The sequence below is a fragment of the Schistocerca gregaria genome, unplaced genomic scaffold (assembly GCF_023897955.1).
Source record: "Schistocerca gregaria isolate iqSchGreg1 unplaced genomic scaffold, iqSchGreg1.2 ptg000248l, whole genome shotgun sequence".
Lineage (NCBI taxonomy): Eukaryota > Metazoa > Arthropoda > Insecta > Orthoptera > Acrididae > Schistocerca > Schistocerca gregaria.
The window spans coordinates 1427781-1449007 of NW_026061757.1; positions in this window are offsets into that span (position 1 = coordinate 1427781).

Genomic DNA, 21227 nt, shown 5'->3' on the forward strand with positions numbered 1-21227 from the left:
GACACGGGAGCGCCACGTTCCACGCTCCAGTTACGCCTTCCTCTAAAGACAGCCTAATGTCACTCTTTTCCAAGTGTTTGGCTCTCTTCCACAGCTACATCTATACTCTGCGGACCACTGTGAAGCTGTTGGCAGAGGGCACGTCCCACTGTACCAGGTTTTAAGCCTTTCCCATATTGCATTCACGTATGAAACGGGGGAAGAATGAGTGTTTAAATACCACAGCACGTGCTGTAATTAACCGAATCTTGTCCTGACGATCCCTGAGGGAGCGATATGTTGGGGGTTGTTGTATATTTGTAAAGTCATAATTTAAAGCCGGTTCTTGAAACTTCGTTAATAGACTTACTCGAGATAGTTTCCATTAATCTTCAGGAGTCTTTGTGTTCACAAGCTGCGAAATCGTGACCCTTATATGTAATAAGTTACTTTAATTTACGTCTATGGTCACAATATAGTGTGACCATAGACCTAAATTAAAGAAACTCTTTCAGTTAAGTTCCTTCAGTATCTCTGTTACAATCTCCCGCGGGTCAAACAAACATGTGACTATTCCTGCTGCCCTTTTCTGTATACGTTCAATATCCCCTACAAGTCCTATCTGCTACGGTCCCAAACACTTGAGCAATATTCTGGGATAGGTCGCACGAGTTATTTGCAAGCAACCTCGTTTGTAGAACTATTGAATTTCCCAAATAATTTATCAATAAATCTAACGCTGCTGCCTGCTTTATCCACGACTGACCTATGTGAACCGGCCGATATGGCCGAGCGGTTCTAGGCGCTTCAGTCCGGAACCGCGCGACTGCTACTGTCGTAGGTTCGAACCCTGCCCCGGGCATAGATGTGTGTGTTGTACTTAGGTTACTTAGGTCTAAGTAGTTCTAAGTTCTAGGGGATTGATGACCTCAGATGTTAAGTCCCATAGTGTTCAGAGCCATTTGACCAACGTAATCATTCCATTCTTACTCATTGGTACTTCCAGTTATTCTGTCTGTTGATCGCAGCCTTTTATTTGGTTTCGTGCAATGTTGCCCATCTTCAGATTATATCTCGTCGTACAGAGTAACTTTTCCTAATGGAACTGTTAGTTCACTGTCAAATGGCAGCCTCGTTTTACACGAACAGAGAATAGAAATGTGGGCTAAGGTTTAAGTGGCGCGAAGAAATGAATTCTTTATTCTTTTTAACTTTCAAAAGAGCCATCCGATTTTACAAGTGGATATCTTTTTATGAATCCACGTATAACTTCGTGATACTATTTGCAATTACGTTTAAGATCAAAGTTTTTATTTTCCTTTCATCAATCTTTAGTGTGCCCGACAACACACGCGCGTCAACCCTGCAGACGTTAATAACCTCTTATCGTTATTTTGCGAGCCTGTCTGACGTCACTGCATTCACTGCCATTGCTCGTCGAAATTCACCCAACTTGTTAGGAAGGAAGTCACTGAGACGAAGTGTTTCACAGAGCAAAGCAAAACTACCCTTTCTGGCCCCACAGTTCAGTCGGGACCGACCGACCGACGTGTCGTCCTCTGCAAATGGCGTCAATGGCGTCGTTCGGATGCGGTATGGAGGGACATGAGATCGGCACACCATTCTCCCGGCTGTTGTCGGTTTTCTAGACATTGGAGCCGCTATTTCTCAGAAGTAGCTCGGTAGCACGAGGGTGAGTGCGCCTCGTTCCATTCCTCCCTCCAAGGAAAAATCCGTAAGAGTGCACGCGTAGCAGCCAGCCACTCTAGTCACTGAACTACGACAAGGGAAAACCCCAAACTAAAACTAATTCATCTATTGCGAGATCAAGCGAACTTCGATGGTGGAATGTAAGATCCAAACGTTCCTCACAGCCGATCCATCGTAGAACCCGTAAAGCCTCTTTTACACGAACGACTCGCTGGTCAAGATCGGCTACCCGTTGTGCGTGCGCGTCATATGTTCGCCTGTGAATCAGCAGTCAACCACTTGCGAGTTGACCAGTGACGTCAGTGGAAAATTGACTGTACTGAGTGTGGAATTCCAAAATCTCGAGGGCGCAGAAACGGTGGACTAATACGTCGCCTGCTAACATCGAAATTTTGTCTCTGTCGCCAAGCTCACTGCTGTACGGGACGGTCTAAAGGTTTCCGTCCGAAGATGCTGCTCCAGCGTATACGGAACCTAGCGCGACTCCGATGCTGGTGAATACGTAAGGACACGTAGGCAATAGATTCGTGTAGCATTAGTGTTTTTCCGACGTGCGTTTGGATTAGAGATTAGATTAGATTAGTACTTGTTCCTTGGATCATGAATACGACACTTGGTAGTGATGTGGAACGTGTCAGATTAATAATAGCTGTCTCTACAAGATATTACATTACACAAAATGTTACACAACACTTAATATTTTTAATTTTTTTTTGTGTGGGGGGTTTGGAAATTACCCACTTACTGTATCCAAATATTCATCTAATGAGTAGAAGGAGTTTCCATTCAGAAATTCCTTTAATTTAGTTTTAATTTCATCTTAAATACTTGTTGGTTATCTGTCAGGCTTTTGATACTATTTGGTAAGTGACCACAGACTTTTGTGGCAGCATAATTTACCCCTTTGTGAGCCAGAGTTAGATTTAACCTTGAGTAGTGAAGATTATCCTTTCTCCTAGTGTTGTATCCATGTACACTTCTATTACGTTTTAATTCGTTAATAACAAATTTCATAAGTGAATATATATATATATATATATATATATATATATATATATATATATATACACACATCGTGAGGCTACAGTGAAGATCCCTAGCTCTTTAAGTGTCTGCAGGATGATCTTGGATGACCTCCACCAATTATCCTGATTACACCCTTCTGCGCAATGAACACTCTTTTACTCAGTGATGCGGAAACGCGAACAGGGCGACATTATTACGAAATGCGACCAAACAGGACCAACGTGCAGTTATTCTTTTCTTGGCAGCCGAAGAAACACCGGGAGCCATTCACCGGAAAATGAAGGATGTGTATGAGGCAGCAAGTCTGTTTGTGGAATGGTGCGCCTAGTTGCGTGCTGGTCGTGATTCGATACAAGACGTCCCCATATCGCAAACATAATAACGCAGAAGACACCAGAGGACCTGCCCCACAGGCCTGATCTGTCATCATCATGCGATTATCACGCCTTTGGTCCCTTAAAAAATGCCTTGAAGTGTCAAAGATTCCTGTCGGACGAGAATGTGGAGCAAGCAGTCAAGGACATGCAGCAGGACACTGTGTTTTATCAAGCGGATATCTTCAACGTGGTACATCAGTGATATGAATGCCTTGATGTTCATGGCGATTTTACCTGACTGGCGTACCGATTCTGAACTGACTTTCCAACGGAACCTTTTTAATCGCCCCTTGTGTTGGAAGACACAAGACAAGGATTTGCTGATGACCTTGCTCTTTTGTCAAAAAGTATTCAGTAAGCAAGACAACAAGGTATCTCATTACAGGAAATAGTACAGAAAACTGGTCTTGGAATATCCTTTGAAAAAACAGTCATCATGTGAACTGACCCACCACTCATAAACAAATTTGTCACAGGAAACCAAGAAATTAAAATTGTAAATAAATTTAAATATCTGGGAAAAATCATAACATATAACCTCAATGAAATGACAACATGGCATAACAGAATAAACAAATTGACTAGAGCACAATATACCAACATGAACACCTAAAAACAAAACGAGCCTGTCAATAGCCACAAAATTAAAACACTACAAAACCATCACTCAACCAGAAATAACATACAAGTAATACCATTTTGCCGGACGGAGCGGTTCTAGGCGCTTCAGTCTGGAGCCGAGCGACCGCTACGGTCGCAGGTTCGAATCCTGCCTCGGGCATGGATGTGTGTGATGTCCTTAGGTTAGTTAGGTTTAATTAGTTCTATGTTCTAGGCGACTGATGACGTCATAAGTTAAGTCGCATAGTGCTCAGAGCCATTTGAACTAATTTGAAGCCATCTTCAAAACAACTAACACTGCACAAATAGAGAAAATACTCAAAATAGAATTATCATCAGAACATGCATCGACAAATCGTACCAGAAACATGGACACTAGAGAGTAGCTACAAATGAAACAGTCTACAAGGAAACAGAAACGGTAATGGGTCCAATCAGGAAGAAACGCATTTCATTTTTCAGACATCTAATCAGAACACAGGGGAATAATAGAAAAATTGTGGAATAGTAAGTGTAACATTAAGTAGATTACAGAAATCAAGGAAGATATGGATGAGCTACAGATTACATTGTAAGACCTAAGAAACAAAATTGACAAAATCAGGAAACTGACAGACAAACAAACCAGACTGCAAACGAGAATCAACAAACAGGCAATAGGAAGGGTGGTTTCCGATGAAGAAAGAAGGATGAGATCTGAGAGAATGAAGAAGTACGGGGCTGACAGGAAACTAAAAATTTCTTTCTATACAGTGGTCCAATGAAGGCCATAAAATGTAAATAACAGTAATAATAGAAACGTATATTGTGCTTTCGCGTCTCCGTAATATCTGAAGTATTTTTTGCTGTTTCTCTGACACACTCAAAAGTATGCAGGGTGTCCTGGCATTTTTCCTACTAGAGACCTCCAACAGGAGAGACGAAATATCTGAAAAGAAAAACTTATTTACGCTTTAAAATACCTGGAACACGGCAACGCTATGCACAAAAAAGAACGTGTTATATGAAAATTATTTCAACAGTCATAAAATCAGAATTACTAGACGAGAAAAATAATTTTAGATGTTATGTGGCATTAAAACAATATACGAAGGATAAAGTAAGATTGTGCTATTTACTGCACTATAAGTATTTGTGATGTGCTTCCAGAGATACATTTTGTGGAACTAATAGATGTGTACGTTTTGAATGTTTGGAGAACACTTTTCGTTCTTTCAGCTCCCAGGAGCGTAGAAAATTTGCTTTATGACCTTTGACAATAACACCCGGTATTCGTTCTGCTGTGCTCGTTAGTAAACTCTACTATAGTTGCATTTTCCTACATTTTTAACTATATTTCGATGGTACCTCATAACCTTATTTTCACCGTTCAGGTGGAGAAATACACAGCTCTTACAACACAAGCAATTTTTGATCTATAGACGAAAACGACCATCGTGACACGCGATATTCAGCGCAGTAAATAAAACGGCAGACCCGTCACGGAGACAAAAAATTTGCTCATGTAAAAGGGGCTTCAGTCAAGACGAAAATCCCGCCTCGAAGTTAGATTTAATTGCACTTGCGAAACGGAGAACGCGAAACGCCTGTTGTTGCTTTGTCATCGATACCTCCACTCGACGGAAATTCTTAACGAACGGGTGTGCAAGCGAGCGAGTTAGGTGCACCCCGCAGACACCTACGGGCAACTAAATGAACTGGCAGTTTACAGCTGGCGCCAGGGTAAGATTGTAGTTTCTGTACGTAATTCAAAGTACACTCCAAGTTTCTATTTTCATTTATGTAGAAGACATTCTCTTCTAAAATCGGATAAATCTTTCCGGAACACCATGTACACCTGTTCCAAACACTGCGTCTAGGGGCAATATTACGGGACCATCGACTATGAGCATCAATAACCTCACTGGATATCTGTTTTCGCAGTTCCTTGCAACTGTCATGTCGGGACTCTCAGTGGTTGATACATGGTTATTACGACTATAGAGAATTAGCTACATCTCGAGTGAAGCAGACTACACTGGGGAAAGCACTTGCGCAGGAAAGTAAACATAGCAGTCGTTGGACAAATTGCCTCAACACGATACGAAACCCGAAGTCGGTATCCTACGTGGTACTACTGTCAAGTCTAACTGATCGAGACATGATCTAAGGCTCCTCACATGAGCTATTAACTACTGCTTCTTCTAAATCGGCAGTCCGTCCGGTTTCTTGTCCTGCCAGGTCGTTGAGTTGTGATTCGATGAACCGTGTTTCCGTTAACTGACGGAACAGTTTTAGATTAGATTAGATTAGATTTTCTTTCATTCCAATTGATCCGTAGTGAGGAGGTCCTCCAGGATGTACAACATGTCAGTAAAACAACAATACATGAAAAATATTTACAACTAAAACAAATAAGCTTATGTACCATTCCACAGGTCCCATGTGGAATGATCGTCATTTTTTAATCAACACAATATGAAAGAGTCATTTTACAAATACTAATGCATTGAATCTAAAATAAAAAAAGATTTTTTATTTATTTATAAGGTAATAAACGAGCAATACAACAACTATAATACTTATTTACAATGAACAAATTACTGCACTGATATTGTGCAGAAGTTATAATATCACACACATGAATCAGTTAGTCCTACTGAGAAATTCATCAATGGAGTAGAAGGAGTGGGCCACCAATAAATCCTTTAGGCTTCTCTTAAACTGAATTTCATTGGTTGTTAAGCTTTTTATGGCTGCTGGCAAGTTATTGAAAATGTGTGTTCCTGAATAATGCACACCTTTTTGTACAAGACTAAGTGACTTTAAATCTTTGTGAAGATTATTCTTATTTCTGGTATTGATTCCATGAATTGAGCTGTTGGTTTGAAGAAGATATATCTTTTTAATGACAAATTTCGTTAAGGAAAAAATATATTGGGAAGCAGTAGTTAGTATCCCTAGTTCCCTAAACAGGCTTCTGCAGGATGTTCTTGAGTTCACACCACGTGTAACTGTTACTGCACGTTTTTGTGCCCAGAAAACTTTAGCTTGGCTTGATGAATTACCACAAAAAATAATCCCATACGACATTATGGAATGAAAGTAAGCATAGTATGCCAGCTTTTTAATTTTTATATCCCCTGTGTCTGACACAATTCGCATTGCAAATAGAGATTTGTTAAGACGCTTCAGCAGTTTTTGTGGTGTGCTTCTCCCAGTTGAATTTATTATCAAGCTGTAATCCCAAGAATTTAGCACTGTCCACTTCTTCTACCTGCTTGTCATCGTATGTTAGACATATACTCGTGGGATATCCCTTACAAGTTCTGAACTGCATGTAGTGTGTTTTTTCAAAGTTTAGTGACAAAGAATTGGCTAGGAACCAGTGATTAATGTCCAAAAATATTTTATTAGCTGATCTTTCTAAGACTACACTTGATTTGCTATTTATTGCAATGTTTGTATCATCGGTAAACAAAACGAACTTGGCATCTGGGAATGTTACTGATGAAAGGTCATTGGTACACACAAGAAAAAGTAAGGGCCCTAAAATGGAACCTTGTGGAACCCCACATGTAATTAGTTCCCAGTTGGATGATCCCTGATAGCTTGATACATGTCTCTTTATTAATAATACCCTTTGTTTCCTGCCACAGATATAAGATCCGAACCAGTTTGCAGAATTTCCTGTTACACTATAATATTCTAATTTACTTAAAAGGATATTGTGATTTACACAGTCAAATGCCTTTGACAGATAACAAAATATACCAATTGCCTGAAATTTTTTGTCTAATGAATTAAGCACATTTTCACTGTAAGTGGCACGTGGTGTTCGTTGGACGTCTCCTTCCTGGACACTTGATCCTGTACAGCCTGTCAGACTCCCTACAGTATCCGACTGGTTGTCCATACACAACTGTTATACTGAGACTTCCGTAACCAAGTGAAGCTCATTCTACTGCGGCTGATCGAATGCACACTTCAATTTTCAATCATAGAGCTGCAGTAACACAGACCTTAACACCAAGGCTGATAACATTAGTATTCTCAATATGCCATTTGGAGTGCATTTATACAGTCTTCTGTTACCATCCCTCACGATATACAACTATAAGTTGGTTTGGTTTATCTACACAACGTTATCTTACGCGAATACTATAACAGATGTAGACATTCAAACAGATACAACACTCATAGAAGGTAATATGAGTCTGCAGCTGTTGAAAGACATTTTAAGTGGGGTTATGGGACAGCTTTTCCAAAAGTGCTCTATAACCCAATCAATAGTCCTGTATCCAAATTAAACCACTCGGATTAAATTCAAATTACTACTGATGCAAAGAAACTGCGAATTTTAACGAAAGCAGCACCAATCATTGTAGAACTAATAAATGATTCTCAATTGCATTACGATTGAGAGAAAGATGCATGTGATGTTTCTCTGGAAGTTGCGCCTTGTGGCAGACAGTGGGAAAGTGAGAGGCAGAAGCGACGAATTGACAGTGCGTAATAAAAATTTTTGTAGCTGAAAGGCCAGCTCTTAACGTTGGTATTCTGGGCGCATGAGGTAAGAGCCTCACAGAGTCGTGAAGGTGACTTTTGTCAGGCCTTAAGCTGCCACTGTAAGAAGCTAAGTAAAGAACGTCTTCGAAATATATAGAGATCTCAAAGGGTTGGAAAAAAGAAAGCAGACAGGCCCAAAAGAATCTCCTGAACTCAAAGGAGATCAGCAGCTTTGTAAGGAAGTCACAGGTTGGTCCATCTAAATTATTTTTGTAGCAGAGAAGAAGACTTACAAGTACATTCGTGCAGCCCTTGTCGTTGGCTAAAACCTGATACCACTCTAATAGAGAGAGAGAAGTTCCGCTTTCAGCTCTGAGCACTATGGGACTCAACATCTGAGATCACCAGTCCCCTAGAATTTAGAACAACTTAAACCTAACTAACCTAAGAACATCAGCCACATCCATGCCCGAGGCAGGATTCGAATCTGCGACCGTAACAGTCACGCGGTTCCGGACTGAAGTACCTAGAACCGCACAGCCCACTTTTGAAAGAGAATTGACCAGTACTGGTTCACCTCGTCAGATTCTTCAGGTGAAGTGAAACTGTAGCTAGTGTAATTAACTTTTATTAGTTGGAGGTCTGAAGGCCTACAGAGCACGGCTAAAGAGAACCCAGTGATGACAGGCCAAGCAGCATTTTTGAGTATGATATCGAATAGGCACTTCGTTTCGGGTTGTCAGAGGGAGAGATCCTTTCATCTTACCTGCAGAGAGGGAGGATGTCATCCTACAGCTGGTCATAGATTGTAGGGCTGAACTTACAACTTTCAACTAACTTTGCATCCATCCTCCGCATGTAAGTAGCCTTACACCGATGGTGAGACTAAGCTGCATTTTCGCGTCTCGTGATAAGGGCATCGCGAAGTTGTTTGTTGCAATTCCGAGTCATGGTGTTATTAAATTTATTCACACCGTCTTCTATTTAAACTCAGAATGCACTTAGGCAACGGTTTCGGTAATTACATGTACTTTTCTGGCTTAGTTTCGTTAGTATGTTGACTAGTTCCGCATGGGCTTGATGTGGACCTAGTTGAATGTATTATTTCATTTCCAATTCCACGAATCTCTACCAAGGTCTTACGTCTCCCTTTTATAATTCATTAGAATTTTGTGCCCTTTATTTTTGATTCTTTAATAAATGATTCGAATCAAAGCAATGCAGTTTACTGATAAACAGGGTGTTACAGTGACCTTTGGTTTCATTTCGTAGTTTGATTAAACCTTCTCTCATTATATCAATATGAGCTCTGGTAGCCATATTGCATGTTTGATGGGGCCACCCCTGCTGAAATTCAGATGCTTATTAGTTTCTGTTGCGTGACTTTTTTCTTAATATTTCACATGATCATATGGGGAGCAGTCTGTTCACTGTATATGTGACTGGATTCAGATCTTGTTATTATGTCAGGGTTATGCTAAACGCTCAACCGCAGTCTCACACCAGATGGGTGAGATTGCACTGTACACAGGGGTTCACGTACTTCAGTTGGCGCTTGCCAAACATTTTACGATCTACAGATATGCCATAGTGATCAATTCCAACTCTCCAGAAGCCAGGGTACTCACAGCCGATCTCACTGCAGTAGTAGAGGAAATTAAATATGCTTACGGCTTTGATAAAGATATAATAATTATTCCGACAGTATCGCAATCAGCATTGATGCTCATACAGAATCATGCTTTCAAGGATACCATAGTTAATTGGCGCACCACATTAGAGACTGTATTGCGGAACTACAGCGCTCTAAAAAATAAAAATAGAAAATCGTGTTATTCTTCTTAATTTTCACTGAGGATAGCAATGTCATCAGCGAATCGTATTATTGGTATCCTTTCTACTTGAATCTTAATTCTACTTCGGAACATTACCTTTATTTCCAACATATCTTCTTCCATGTACAGACTGTACAGCAGAATCGAAAAGCTACATCCTTGACTTACACCCTTTTTAATCCGAGCTCTTCGTTCTTGCACTCTTATTATTCTCTATTGGCTCTTTTACATGATATATATTTTCCGTCATTGCCTATAGCTTACGCCTATTTTACTCAAAATTTCCAACATCTTGCACCGCTTGACATTTTCGAACGCTTTTTCCAGATAGACAGATCCTACGGACATGTACTGATTTTTCTTTAGTATTACTTCCATTATCATCCACAACGTCAGAATTTCCTCTCTGGTGCCTTTAATTTTCCTAAAGCGAAAGTGATCGTCATCTAACACATCCTCAATTTTCTTTTCCATTCTTCTATATATTATTTTGCGCATGAGATTTTAAGCTAATTGTGCGATAATTCGGCACTTGTTAGTTCTTTCAGTCTTCGAAACTGTATGGATGATTTTTTTTGTAAAGCCACATGGTATATCGGCAGACTCATACCTTCTGCACACCACGTGAACAGTCGTTTTGTTGCCACTTCTCCCAATGATTTTAGAAATTCTGAAGGAATTTTAACAAATCCTCTGCCTTGTTTGATCTTAAGTTTTCCAAAACGCTTTTAAATTCTGATTGTAATACAGGATGCCGTATCTCATCTGTATTGACTCCTTTTTATTCTTGTATCACATCAGACAAGTTTTTCCTTTTCATGGAGGTCTCCAATGTACTCTTTCAACCTATCTGCCCTCTCTTCTGCATTTAACAGAGAATTCAAGTTGCACTTTTAATGTTACCAACCTTGCCTTTGATTTCACCTAAGATTGTTTTGACTTTTCTATATGTTGAGTTAGCCTTCCGAGAATTATGTCTTTTTGATTTCTTCACATTTTTCATGCAGCCATTTCGTCTTACCTTCCCTGCACTTCCTATTTATTTCATTCCTAACCGACTTGTATTTCTGTATTCCTGAATTTCCCGGAACATATCTGTGCTTCCTTCTTTTATCGACCAACTGAAGTATTCTTCTATTACCCGTGGTTCCTTCGCAGTTACCTTCTTTGTACCAACGTTTTCCTTTCCAGCTTTTGTTATTGACCTTTTTCTAGATGCACATTCCTCTTCAACTGTACTGCCTGCTGAACTATTCCTTATTACAGTAACTATAGCGTTAGAGAACTTCGAGCGCATCTCATCGTTCCTTAGTATTTCCACTTCCTTGCATATTGATTCTTCCTGACTGATCTCTTAAACTTCATCCTACTCTTCATTACTATATTGTGATCTGTGTATATATCTGCTACTGCTTACACTTACAGTCCAGAATCTAATTTCGGAATTTGTGTCGGAACATGATTTAATGTAACTTAGAGCTTCCCGTATATCTTGGCCTTTTTCAAATATGCCTCCACCTCTTGTGATTCTTGAACAGAGTATTCGCTTTTACTAGCTGAAATTTATTACAGAACTCAATTAGTCTTTCTTCTCTCTCATTCCTAGTACCAAGCCCATATTTTTTCCCATAACCCTTCCTTCTATTCCTTTCCCTATAACCACTTTCCATTCCCCCATGAATGTTAGATCTTCATCTCCCTTTACGTACTGCTTTACCTGTTCAATGTCCTCATATATTTTCTCTGCCTCTTTATCTTCAGCTTGCGGCGCCGGCATGTACACCTGAACTACCATTGTCGGTGTTGGTCTGCTGCCTATTTCGATGAGAACAACCATATCTCTGAACTGTTTAAGAGTATGGAACTCGCTCCCCCACCTTCCCATTCATAACCAGTGTTACACCCCTTTTTTATGCTGCTGTTGATATTACCCTGTACCCATCCGACCAGGAATCGTAGTCTTCTTTCCATATCACTTCAGAGACCTCCACTATATCTACATTGAGCCTTTGCATTTCCCTTTTCAGATGTCGTAGCTATACTCCCATGTTCAAGTTTCTGACATTCCACGGCTCGTCTTGTAGAACGTTATCCTCTCTTTGGTTACTCAATCAATTAATTTATTCTAAATTGTGCCGGGGTATATTCCGTGTCCACACGAGACAAGCACTACCGGAGGCTTGCCACCCACACCAGAATGGCAGGATAGGAGACACCAGTGTCCGTGCGTCCTTCAATGTGACCCAGTGACAAGTTGTTAGCGATGCATTTCTCGGCACCGTGCAGCAACAGGAAACAGCCTTCTGCTCTCGTAACTGCGTTCGTAATAGGCTAGCGTGAGGCCCCAGTGGTGCATGGCGGTGGCACTTTGTAAGGCCTCATGAATGAAAGAGAGACATTTACTCTTATAATACGTGATTTCTCTTGAAACATCACAGCATAATTCTGTAATAATTGTATTAATTCATTCTTTTACTGAGGCATTAGGGTGTTAGATTCAGCTACTTTAATGTTAATCTGCTCTAATATGCTTAGGTTAGAATCACTAGTCATTGGACTGGCGATCTTCCTGCTATTATCACAAGTAATGAATTTTATCACAATCATGTGACAATAGTGCCTGTGCAGTTCCTGCTCCTGTATCAGGTGAAGTGTCAGAGGTACTCTGTCTATAGTTAACATGAGCTTACTGGAGGGGAAGCCTATTATTGCATTCATTTCCCTCAGTAATTCATTCCCCAAAATTAAGTCCACAATAATATTAGGCATGGGCAATGTATTTCTCCATTACTGAGGTCCACTTTGATTCTTGTTTGCAGTTGGATTTAATTATACTGTCCGCCTACAGCACCAAATATTTTGCAGTTCACTATAGGTACGGTCGGGAAATTTGCTCATTACAGTAGTCTCTTCATAAATGCTGTTGAGATAGCATTTACACTTGGGCCGATGTCTAAGATGGCTATAACATTGAGTAGAACAATATTCGCATTAATAGCTACTTGTGGCATTCTTTTCAGTTTAAAGTTACAATCTTTCTCACCATGCAATAACTAGTACGTAATGTCATTAGTATGATTGTTCCTATTCATCTTAATATTACTGCGACATCCCCATTCAATATCTCTGAACACCCTTTCGGGACTTGTTTGTGTCTAGTTTTCCTGCCATCTATCTTTTGGTGATGCTTGTTCATCTGTAATGTCAGTAATAACTGCTGACTGATTCCCCCAATCATTAATGGTTTAATTTTGATTTGGTGGATTATTACTGTTTTGATCCCTGTGTGACATTACTAGATTTAGTTGATAACCAGGATTAAATCGCCTATCACGTTTCTTGTTCTTGTGCTTGTATCCTTGGTTATTGTTGATTTCATTTCTTTGATTTCTGGCATTGTTGAATCTTGTGTTGAACGAACCTATTTGTAGGTTTGCACAAGCATTCACATGTTACTGATGTTGTCTGTATGTCAGTTTCCGTAACTTATTCTATTCCACCCATTACCTCTATTGTCATTGTATCCTCTGGTTTTCGTGTCTTCAATTTACAAATCTACAGCATCTAATGCAGTCGAAAACTCGCCAAAATTGGTTTCATTGATATGCAATAATTTAGTTTGTATGTCCTGTGGGAAATTTTCTTTCAGTATTCTAATGAGATCAAATATTTAGACGTACTTTGATGCCTCTCAAAGTATCTGCGTAGTCTGCTTAAACGTGAATTATAAGGTTTTGGATATATATCTGCTTACACATCCTCTCTTGTATCGCAGAAGTCCAGTATTTCGCAATAAATGCATGTTCAGACTCGCATATATATTGCATGTTCCTGCTGCTTCACCTACTCGTAGGGTTCCATTTCCTAAAATATTCCCACTTAACAAACCTTCTGGTTTTCCGGTCATATTCTCACTAAAACTCCTTCAAAATATCTAATAAAACAATTGTATGCACAGTCTTTTTTCCCAATTATAAGATGTAAATTGTCTATGCTTAATTAATTTCTCCTCCATGTGTAACGCCATGTAATTACTAATATGATTGTCATTACATTCACATGTGGTGAAGGTTTTGTATCGACTTGTTCATTAGTTCTAAAAGCTTGCTGCGTTATGTGCCTTTCGTTCACAGATTCATTGTCCACTACAATTGAGTAATCTATTTGCTAGCACCCATCTCCGACCTGCTGTCAAACTTAATGCCAACTTCTAGCTAAATCCCTGTCTGACATGACATCCTTTACCACAGAGAGGACCTTTGGTTCAACAGTATTAGTCACCTTTGTGTCTTGCTCACCCAACCACTGCTCGAAAAAATCTTTACATTGTTTCTTTTTTGCGTCAGTTGAGCTTTTGCAATGCCACGTTATCACATTATCTACTGCTTGTGACAACTCAGTAACAATACTGGACAACTCCTCTTAGAATAATTTCGCATTCCCAGTTTCGAAGTTTAAAGTATTAAATGCATTTGACACATGCTTATATTGATCGCGGAACTAATGAAGTTCAGTGGCTGAAGTCATTTGTGCATTAGAAATCAGTTTAACCGCATTGCTAAGTTCAGTTTGCGACTTTGCTATTGGATTATGCAATGCGGATCTAGTTACCTGCGATTCCGTTTTTAATTCAGTCTGACAATTTCGAAACTGTGTTTGAATATAAGTTTTTAATGCGGTACAACTATTCTGCAATTCAGTTTTTAGCCCTGTTTGACTGTTCTGCAACTCTTCTCTTAATTCCGTTTGTAATTCTGTGACATTTGTTCAGTACGCTCTGACAGTAAAGTAATCGGATCAGCAACCTCTTGCACATTCGCCTGCGGAGCATTTTGTTTCTTCTCTTCTGCCATTTAACTCCGCTGTCTTGTTTTGACCTTAAAATGATTAATATCTTACACAGACCGTGTGAGATAGTTTGTATTGCTTAAATTAATTTCAAGTAGGTCCTCAACAACACTATGCTTCAAAAACATGTTTGCCAATCACGCAACAGCACGCCAGAAACAATCTAATATCGCTTACATAGAGATAACGTCACACATATAGTTGACACAAACAAACTTGGACACTAATTATGCCTAATTTTTAAAAAGAAAAGTACCTGTCTACCACTAATTCTTCCCTGCAATACACATAGAAAAATCTGTAGAGATACAGATGAAAATGTACACCTACTTTTCATACGCCGGTGGCCTTTGTGGCCGAGTGGTTCTAGGCGCCTCAGTCCGGAAGCGAGCTGCAGCTATACTCGCAGGTTCGCATCCTGCCTCGGGCATGGATGTGTATGCTGTCCTTAGGTTGGTTAGGTTTAAGGAGTCCTAGGTCTTGGGAACTGATGACGTCCGATGTTAAGTCCCATTGTGCTTAGAGTCATTTTTTTCATAGACTGCTGTGAATTGGGCTGCTGTTAAAATCCTTTCCTCTCCAGCTGTCTGTTATGTACACCTCTCTGTCAATAGTACTCGAAAATCATATATGAAAAAGAAATACAATATTAGTCCCTTACAGCATAACTACATAAAATATTTGTAAAATACAACACATTATAATGTTCGTGTTTTTGTGAAATCTCGTGTTATGTCCTGTCATAGTTGGTAGTTGTTATTTTATTTGTTGTAGCGTTTTAAGTTCTTTTATGTTGTGTTGGAATATTATTTTGACGACATGTTGGTTTGTACTGTTGGCTTTCAAGCGACATACAGTTAATTAAACTCATCGTTTCCGTAGTATGTTGAGTGACGAAATCTTGGTAAAGCGCTGTTAACGCTATTTGACTGTGAGTTCTTGAGTCTTTAAAGAGTTAGTTCGTCATGTCTATGGCATCTCTCCTAATGCATGTCAACGTAGGTATCGGGATTTCTCTGGCTACTTATGAGAATGTAATTGTAGAAGAAATAATTTCGAATGTCAGTCATTAGTCAGTTGAGGTTATCTCTTTTATTTCTTGTGACCCAATACAATGTATGTATAGAGATGTAGTTGTTTTAAGACAATCTCAACGATAACAGTAGTCGTAAGAATAAGGAATAATTAACATTCCAGATAAAAACAAAAGTTTATATATAAATGAGAGATCATATTATTGTTCATATCTCTCTACAATATTATAGCTTCTTTGATTCCTACATACATCACGCAGTGACAAACATTCATTTCAGTAGTAAAATTGTTCATATTAAACTGTGACATCACATCGAATAATTGTAAATGTTTTACAATATTGCAATTTTTATGCATGTGACAAAATTTTGAGTGAAGTTATATACGTTTTTATAATCAGGTAGTAAAATGTTAACTAGTAATTAATGAATAATTGCTGAATACATTATGGCCCAGATTTGGGAACCGGTAAGAACGCGTGGCTTCCTTGAAACAACTTTATTTAACTGAATTTGAATTGCATGTTTTTGGCACACTAATGTTCTTTAAAACTGTGTACTTGAACTGCTTCAGTGTATAATTACTATGACTCGTAATATCCTGTAACCATGTTCCACTGCTGAACTTCATGAACAGATATGATGTTTACGTAAATTGAATATTAGCTTCATATATCATGCTTCTAGTCATCGTGCCGTTGATTTTATCAGTTTCTGCTGGTTTTCTTCTGTTGTAGTAGGCATTTTCAGAATGATGACGAGGTGATTTTCGAGGTCAAACGTTTGCTTAATAGTCATAATGCAGACTCGTCCAGCAAAGTTCGCCACCTAGTAATTCATCTTTAAGAAAAATACATTGCTCTGAAGTGAGAATCTCTAGAGAAGGAGTATTTCTTCTGATTAATTATAACTGCCCTTCGTGTATTCGGATAGTTATTGGACTTGCAACTACTTGTCTCCATAGACGAAAGAATCACTCCGAACAAAAACATGTCAGTGTTGCCGTGAACGAATACATAAGGAGTTCTATCCTTGAGACTAATGCCAGAGCAAATAAATTCCCTCAGCGCATCAGAATTCCTCGCCAACGCGCAGGCAGCCCAGTTATCCCTAGGTTGCCTTGCCTCGTTCGTCTTATTGGCCCCCGTGGTAGATGGTGAGAGCTGTGTGGTTGGGCCGGAGGGGAGGTAGGGGGAGGGGGAGGGGGAGGGGGAGGAACTAACCGCACACAAAAGCTCTACCTACTCATAGAAGCAGCCCTTGTTAGCTGTGGGGTGCTACTCAACGCCACGGCTCTGAATTGACTCGCTGGTGTTACGGTGACGTTAGTGAGGGCTTCACTAGGAGCTGGTGCCAAGTTTGTGGCAACCACAAGAGACTTTGCCGTTTCTCTACAAATTTCCTCCAGGAAGAGAGGTACTGTTACCGCCATGTCAACGACTTCCTAGCATCGTCGTATGATGAACTGTAGCGAAGATAATTACGTTATGTGGAATTAATGTCGCCACTGTTGAAGTTCGCAGCAGTTAGCATTTCAGAGTAATAAGGATAAAATTACAGTTTTACATTCTAATAAAGGTTTTTCTGTGGCTTCTCGAACGCTAAAATGGTGAATTTGGTAAAGAAAAGACAGTGTACTTTCCCACCGTCTGCGATGGAACACCGCGCATTCATCCCACTTTCACTAACAAGTTGAAGCTGTTGCTGTGCAGGGTATATTTGGGAGCACCTGACTCGATGCTGTTAGGTTTGAACCTAGCAGTCGGTTGGAACACAGCTTAAGCAGAGCTTATCATGGGGTTGTAGGTGAGAAATGGAATTTCTTTCTTGCCAATGATTGATTTTTCCTACAGGGACCTAGTGATCATCAAGATGCAGCAACGTGAGGATGACATCATGAGAGCCTGTTACCTCTGACATAGTTACCTCATACCAGGAGACCTGCACTGTCACTAAGAAGCACACAAACAGGAGTGTGCTTTTGTGGAACAATAACTAGGAAACACAAGGAAAATGGGTATGAAGACTGTTTAACCTTGTGATACATAAGGGCAAAGGGAAAAATCTCGTGAGTGCCTTGTTATCTACAACCATGCAGCTAGACAAGCAAAGGTGGCATCCTGGAAAGCATTCTGTGAGGAAGTGGAAAATACGCCTGCTCAAGCCAGGCTTCACAGAATCTTCACTAGAGTACCAACTAATCCAGGAGGTATGTTGAAGAAGGAGGATGGGGAATGTACAAAGAAAGCACATGAGACGCTGGAATTGCTCCTCAGAACTCACTTTCCTCAATATGCTCTGCCGGATAACACAGACCCGAATGCGATCCTAGAGAGACAATGATTCTCAGGCACTAGAAGAAAGGCCTGGGAATAGGCCAAGGCTCTAGGCGTTTCAGTCTGGAACCACGTGACCGCTACGGTCGCAGATTTGAATCCTGCCTCGGACATGTATATGTGTGATGTCCTTAGGTTAGTTAGGTTTAAGTAGTTCTACGTACTAGGGGACTGATGACTCCAGATGTCAAGTCCCAAAGTGCTCAGAGCCATTTGAACCAGTCGGCCAAGGAGGGTGTCGACTTCAATAAAATCCAATGGGTGGTGGGAACTTTGCAACCATTCAAGTCACCTTGCCCAGATGGAATCTTTCCAGCTCTCCTGTAACAAGCAGGGGAGAATCTCAGAAGTGTCCTAGGCAGGTTATTCAGGGTAAGCCTAGCAGTAGGAACCTCCCCAATGCCTGGAGGGCAGTGAAGTTCATTCCAAAGCCAGGGAGAATTTATCATACCAAGGGCAAGGATATGAGACCAATCAATTTGTCCTCCTCCATTTTTAAAACATGCGAAAAACTGGTTAATGTATACATTTGGAATAGAAGGATAATTAGGGAACCTCAACGTTCAAACCAACACACATAACAAGCAGTAAATCGTGTGAGACAGCTCTCCATCAACTCGTTGGGAGGGTGGAGCAAGCACTTCACTCTCAAGAAATATCCCTCTGCATGTTCCTGGACATTGAGAGGACCTTCAGTAACACAACCTTCGATTCCATGGATAGGGCAGCAGACGTGCGTGGCCTAGGGATCACTATACGTAAATGGACTAGGGCCATGCTTCGTGGAAGAAAAGCAGAGGCTTCCATGATGAATGAAAAGATAGTAATTAACACTATAAGAGGTTGTCCACAAGGAGGAGTTCTATCCCCTTTATTGTAGAATCTAGTGGTGAATGAACTCATTGAGGAACTAAATTCCAGATAATGCTTTTTTCATAATAATGTTTGTCAAATTTACTGAGACAGTTAGAAATATGGCACTAGGTTCATTGGACATTTTGCAAGGCTGGTGCATTATACAGGATCCAAGGTTTAATTCTAAGAAGACTGTTGTGGTGCCATGTATGAAGAGGCATATCCAGCACTCAAGTTTGAATCTAAAGCACTTCCATGAAACTCTACTTGCGAAGAGGATAGTAAAATGTCTAGGGATAACCTTAGATGAGAAACTAACATCTTCTCCAAGGCGAAAGGTACTCTAGTGAGTACCAGAAGGGCTTGTGCCTAAAGTTGGCGCCTAAGCCCCAGAGATGTGCACTGGATATACACCACAGTGGTTAGACCTAGAATTTCCTATCGGGCCATAGTGTGGAGGAAGAAGGTACAACAGCAGGTTGCAGCTAAGGAGCTTGGTAAGGTGCAGAAACAGGCCTGCTTAGCCATAACAGACGGAGTTAGCAGCACACCAGTCACACACTAAAGTATTTAGTGAGGATACATAGGAATGGAGGGGGAAATACCAGCTGACTATAGAATAACTCCCAACTGCTCCAACAAGCCTTACAATATAATAATTGGAAGCAGGGAGCAGCGGGCAAGAAGTAATTCGGCACCGTACGGGCGAAATTTTCGGTTTCACTAATGGGTCGGAATCAGACCAAGACGCTGTCTTCAGGTGTATGGCGTTCAACCAAGACTGGAGGGAATCATCTCTCTACGAAAGTGGCCTCAGTATTCCAAGCTGAAATTACTGCAATCAGGGCATGTGTGGAGGAGAATATGCGTAGGTGCTACAAGGATCGTAGCATCTATATCTATTCAGACAGTCAGGCAGCCCAGGAATCATTGGCAGATCCTACAACAAGGTCTAAGATTGTTGCAGAATGCCACAGGAGTCTGGTAGAGCTAGGGGGAAGCAACCAGGTAAACCTAGTGTAGGTCCATGGCCACTCAGAGATCGGTGGCTATGAACAAGAAGACAGATTATCCAGGATGAGGGAAAAGACTCCAGTCATTGGACCAGAACCTGTCCTGACAATCACCAAGGCCATGATCAAACTAGAACTACGGAACTGGCTAATGAATCAGCATGTAGAATATTGGACCAAGGTCTATAAACAGAAACATGGTAAGGTAATGATGTCTAATCCGTGTTTTAAAAGAAGGTCTGTAATCCTGGGATTGTACAAGAACGAGATGAAACTCATGACTGGACTGATGACCAGCCATGGCAATTTCAAAAAACACCTACATACAATGGGTATAACGGAAAAAGACCCTAAATGTAGGATCTGTGATGAGAGTGAAGAAACTGCATCACACTTAACCTTCGAATGCATGGCATACAGAATTTTCGGGAAAACTAGACCTGAAGGTACTGCGTGCAACAAAAAACTGGAAATGTACTCCTTGCACAATTTAAGGGTATTGGCTGCCTTTACTAGATGCACAGGGAACGATACCGCACAATAAACTCGGTTTCGGTGCAGGCAGTGGTGGGTCAGACCAAAGCTGTTTTCGCTTCCCTGTCAAAATCAGTCAATTCTTGGGAGCACCTGACTCGATGCTACTTACAGGTGTGAACCTAACAGTCGTTTGGAACACAGATTATTCAGAGCGCTATCATTGGGTTGTAGGTGAACAGAAAGGGCAATGCCAAAATCGTAGCAATGGGAGAAGCTCAAACTTGACTCAGTAAGTGAAATGCATTCTGCATTTAAAATTTACGTGCCAACAGTAAAACGAATATAAAGCACTGAAACAGGAATGAAAGAGTGCACTATTTGTCAATATCGGGTTTCACACGTAATCAAGAGTCAATTAAAAACAAAAATTGTCAAATGATATCAAAGAAACCACTGTAATGTTGAGGCTGGTGAGAGAGAGAGAGTGTGTTACTTGCCCTGTAGGCCCTATCTTCTCGCCAAATTGATGCAGAAGATAACTGGCGATTACTTTCCTATCTCGTCAGTCACGTAAGTCACTCGCGAACAGTAACTGTCACAGTCCATTTTCAAAGCTTTTTATAAGTTC